Source organism: Eurypyga helias, unplaced genomic scaffold, assembly GCF_000690775.1.
Source record: "Eurypyga helias isolate BGI_N326 unplaced genomic scaffold, ASM69077v1 scaffold29151, whole genome shotgun sequence".
In the NCBI taxonomy this organism is placed as follows: domain Eukaryota; kingdom Metazoa; phylum Chordata; class Aves; order Eurypygiformes; family Eurypygidae; genus Eurypyga; species Eurypyga helias.
In genome coordinates this window covers 18,622-24,056 of record NW_010229432.1, presented here as the reverse complement: position 1 = coordinate 24,056, position 5,435 = coordinate 18,622, and positions in this window count along the sequence as shown.

The following is a 5,435-nucleotide window of genomic DNA, read 5'->3' as shown; positions in this document are numbered from 1 at the left end:
CCGGGCTACTGACCTGCCCCCTGGGCCTCAGCCCACCGGCAGGCAGAGATCCTCTCCCCAGGGCACGGAGCTGATGCCTCTCTGCACGGTAGGATTTCACCAGTACTTCTCCATCTTGTCCAGAAATACCTTGTTTCAGAGCCCCGGAAGGAGAGTGGTGGCTATCCTGTAGCCCTGGGCTGGGTGGTGACGCAGTTAAAGAGCCGAAAGCACCACGGGGTGAGGTGCTTTGTAGCCGGGGGAGGATACAAACCCTGCAGCCCCTCCAGTATGTGCGGCAGGTACAACTCCTGCCCCTCGGGCACAATTACAAGACGGGAAGCCTGTCTCGTGATTCCTGAGTGGTGTGGGAAGTTGCAGATACAGTCCTCAGAGAAACTGAAGTTGAGGACAACCAGGTGGCAGTTGGGAACAAAGAGCAGGAACTTGCAATGCCCCCGCCGGCTGCTGCTCTCTTAGCTGTTTTGGGGTGCAGATGGACAGAGGGGAGGTGTTTGTTCCCGGGTCTGTGACCTGTCCGGGGTCCCGTCGCGGCGGGGAGATACCCCACGCACGTCCTGTTGCAGAAAGCCGTAGGCTGCGCCCTCTCAGTCTCCGCAAAAGGTTTTCACAGCGGAGCGTGACCAAGATCCAGGGAGTATCCTCTGCTGTTCCGCTGGCCAGAGGTGGAAGAGGCAGGTGGAGTTTGCCCTGTTTTCTGTGGGTGTTGAGTAACTCTTGTACGGCAGAGCACCGTCATCCACTGCCGCTTCTGCACACGGGCAAGGCAGCTCAAGATTATGAAGGGGCTTCTCGCGTGTTCCAGGTGCAGTTCCATTTTCTTCCATCAGGAAAGGAAGGCCCCAGGGTATTTTTCCGTGGAGAGCCAGGGAAGGCCGCATGCTGCCGTTCCGCGGGAGCAAAGCCCAGCATTCCCTCTGTCGCTGTAAGGCGCTGCTCGACGTGAAGGGGCGCCAGCCACCCCCTGCTCCTCAGATCAGTGCGTATAGCTCCGCGTTTTTCTTCATTTACGTTTCAGCTTCCCTCTCAGGAGCCAACATCCCTTCTCTCGGCACGGACTTCGGTGTTGAGGGGCAGGAAACAAGTGGATCTTCAAGATGAGAAAACATCCTGAAGTATCGTTGGATTGGCATCTGCATTCTAGAGTGCTTCTCCAGAAGTCCTGCTCTCCAGATGTTTCAAGGCTTTACAAGTTTAAGTTACAGCGTGAACAGTCTTATAGAGGGATCCTGGCCAATCTTCTCTGGCCGGCTCTCTATTTTATAAATAATATATATTTTTATTCAGAACAGGTAAAAATTGTTGATGCAAGGGCATTTGCAAAGGCCTTTTCATTTGGCAAACAGCAGGGACCCGAGTTCTTGAAATTCTTCCAAGCCATAATATTCTTGGGTATTTATTTTGAGGCCAATCCTGCAGCTTCTCTGACAAGCGGCGTTTTCTGATGCTCGTGAAGTTGTGGGTCAGTTCAGCTACATGGGGGACAGACCCACGCCAGTTCGGCACTAGATCGAGTTGGATGTGAGCGCGTTAGAAAGTGCTGTGTGTGCACGGGCAGCTGTGTGTGCAAAGCAAACATCCACGCTGCCAGCATCGAGAGTCAGGAATATTGTGGCCATAGATCTATTTTTTAGGAGGGTGTAATTGTCTTAGAGTTTGAGTTTTCAGCCCAATCCTACTTGCAGGCACCCAGAATGGGAAAGGGAGCTTCAGACGGTCTGCTTAAATCCCGAGGGCTCATTCCTGGATCAGTGTCTGGTGGAAAGTTGTGTGTTTACGGAGTCTGGAAGGGAGGTGTAAATTCAAAACCCGAGCTGGGAGCGTGCGCTGGAAGTTCAGCTCCAATGGCAGCAGAGTTCACACCCCACAGAGGTTTTTTTAGCCGTGTAATACTGAAGACACAACTGATGTATTGGATTTTTTCAGACTTCTTCCGAAGTAAACGCTGCTGGCTTAGAGGGTTTGCAGCACTAAGAGGTATCAGATTTTTTCCTTCATTTTCTTCCATTTGCTGTCGGAACGTAGCGCTGGTTTTGTTCTGTGGAGTAGAACCGAGAGCGTGCTGGCAGGATCATACGCTTTTTTCTAGACCTGAAACTTCTTTTACCTGCATGATCAGACCTGGCAACTCCATCACACGTGTGTGAATTAGGTGCATGCTCAGAGTATCAGTACACTGCCTTTAGGATCACTTGTTACCCTGTTCTATCCCGGTTTTGTGTTTATCAGCCCATTTGTGTTGACAGTGACTGCAGAAGCAGCTGCGCGTGCACCAGCACGACAGGTGTCTCTGGCGACAAAGGCCTTGCCTACCTACAAAATCCTTTTTTCCTCTGTTTACTCCGCCGCTGCTTCCAGTGGAAACGTGTCTGCAAGACAGTTTCTGTCCGTAAGAGGAGACGTTTCACTGCCCGGTATAAACCGTGCCCTGCGGGTGGGTATTTTGTACGTCGGGGTCTGTGTTCGGGTTAGAGCGGGCAGCAACCCCCGTACCAACACCTGATGCCGACGGGTCGGGTACTGCCTGGCTTTAGTCTAGGTGACTCTCTGCCTCTGAACGTTCCTGCTTCCACCACGTCTCTTGGGTGGTTCTGGCATCAAACGGCTGTTGAGTGCTCAAACTAGTCCTGCCAACCTCAACCTGCGTCCCTGGTGTAAATCTTGCCGTGCACCTCCGGCTGCGTTCGCTGGAAGATGGCAGGAGAACTCATCACCTCATTCCTGGCAAAATGCATTCTTGGGGGTGGATCTGGAGAGGAGGAGGGCAGCTCACCACCATAGGGAATGTACCGGAATTTAGCACTGATAGAGGTGCTATTTGTGCCTTTTAAGTCTTGGAATTCCTTGCGTATGAAAGCAGGGAGATGATTTGGTGACTTCCCGTTTGGTTCTGCCAGCTGAGGGGTGTTCTTCAGCTGGGAGTATCAGAGCCACGTGGGCTTCCAGGAGGTTCCCGAGCAGGCTCTCGCATCCTCTCTGGACCTGGTTCTGTTCACAGCCGCGTCGCTGTCAGTGTCGTCTCCGCCAGCAGCAGCAGCAGCCGCGGAGCTGCCTACGGGACGTGCAGGCGGCAGCCCTGCCCGCTCTCTAGCTGCGGCACAGTTCGCTGGGTGGTACAGACAGTCAGTTTCTGTCTTCTAATCAGTATTAAACCAGATGTCTTGATGGTAGCGCAGCCATCCGGCTCAGGTTTGGAAAGGGCTCTAGAGGTTTCCAAGTAACTCGCTCTTAGTCCGTAACTTCTCTTGTCATTAGCTGTGGCCCATTTCTCCCTTAACAGCTGAAAAGTGGTTTCCAGCTCAGGGTCAGAAGCAGCTCTTGTTGTTCGTGGATCTCGTGCTGGCGGTAGAGCTCGCGGTGCAGGAGCACCCACGTTCAGAGAACCAGGACTTCGTTGGCTTAGCTTAACATGGCCAAGGGAGGTGGATCCTTGTGGCCAGGAATGCTGAGCCGGCTCACCCAGCCCTGCTGCCGGTTACTCTCAGGGTTATTCCGATGAGATGGTGGAAGCTGGAATAGGAGCACCAGACGCTGTCTGTTGTTCCCCCAGCAGTCATCGGGCAGTAATGTGTACCGCCCGAGTGACAGCCAGCGCTGCTGCTGTTGGCATCTCGCCAGGAACGTCTCTGGACGTGTCCCAACACAGCCGCGGTTTTGCTCGCTGACATCGGGGCACAGAAACGTGAGTTCAGCGCAGGCACAGCACGTTCTGCCCTACCCTTGGGCCGTTCTGTTCATATGTCAGCACTTCACACGTCTCACGTCCTTCCTGGGAGCGAGGACTTCATCCGTCGTAAGCAACTTTTTCAAGTGGATGTCACTGTGTGGAAGAACCAACACTCCGGCTGGATTTTACTGTGGTGCCTGCCACTGTCTTACCCCTCTACTCCTAGGTCAGTGCTCCGAAACGGCTGACCGCGAGCCACCTCCTCACCTCTCCCCCTTCTCTCCCGTTCCAGTCAGGTACACTGCGCGCTCTGAAAAACGAGAGCCACCATCGTACTGGTGTTCCTATGGATAGTTTTGTGGCGAGTCCTGTCTGCGGAATTAAGACTTCTGTGAGCCTGGCTGCATTTTTTTTCTGCTGAATGGGTGCAGGATGGTTCTGGACTGGAGTGAAGGTTGTATTCCGTGGAAGAGGAAGCAGTGCCGGGTGTCTTCGTGGGCTGTACCTACCGCGTGTAGTGCACCGTCGTTGACAAGAACTGGGAAGCTTCCTCGTGGCACTGTCACAGTGAATGCTGCTGCCTGAACAAACCAGGAATGTGATGCAGCAAAACCTGTACTAGCTGTAGCGTTTCAGTTCCGAGTGCTGCCGCGGACTGTAAAGCACAGCTCGGTGTTCGTTAGCTACCAAACCTGACACATAAGGTCTGGAACAGAATATGAATGTCAAGTGTCAGGGAAAAGAAGAATTTACCCTTTCTTCCCCCAGGTTAGTTACAGAATGATGTGCTGCAATGTATCCGGGACCCGCTGCCTCCCGCACGGCCGTTAGGCCAGCGGACGCTCGCACCGCTGGCTCATCCACGCGAGGGTGAACTAGCAGGCCGCGGCAGGCTGCTGACCTTTGTTAAACCAGAATTCATTGACTCAAAGGGTCACGCTTCCGTTGTGGCTCCTGTGGTACAGACTGCCGAAACTGATCCACAGTACTTGAAAATACCCTGATTTTACTGGTGTTTTTTCACTTCTGCTTTGTGGCAGAGCGCTTGCAGAAACAAGCTCGTTCTGGAGCCGTCAGTTAACGCACGCGCCTGGCGGAGTGGCTGTTGGCGTGGGCAGCGACAGGCGACGCAGGCTGTAGCGTCGCCGTTGACTCTTCTGCTTAATGCTTCGTGTCCTGTTCGGAAACCATACCCGCCGCTCCGCAGTTTTGTTCCTGTCCTTGTTCCATCTCCCCCTGAGTCTTTCCTCTTGCCTGGATGCGTAGTGGGAAGATGAGCGGCGTGCCGCGGTGTGTGCCGCTGTTCTGGATGCGAAGTAGGGGAGTGGGTGCCATTCCATTTGATCTGTAACTGTCCTTCACGTCTGTGAGCTATCGGGCGGCGACTCATCGTTCCGGCTCAGCTTGCTTCGCTCAGCCCGGCGAGATCCCCCTTCCTCCATTGCTTTTCTCTTTCCTGAAACCCCTATTTCTTCATTTTCTAGTTTCAGTTTGGAACATAAACCCTGTGAAGTTTACATTTCCGACGTCAGCCCGTAAGCTGGTTATGCGCTCATGCTGCTTCGGGTATTCCTGGGTACGGGGTTTGAAGATGTACAGCAGCGTCTGTAAAACCCCACTGGGTAACAGCCACTCTCCAAAAAAAAAAAAGGGGCGGGGGCGGAACCCCACAACAAAAAAACCCAACAGAAAGGACAGAGGGATTTGCTTCTTATTCCAACTGTGGTTGGAAACACCTGAAGCCCACGGGCATTTTACCTGAAGGCAT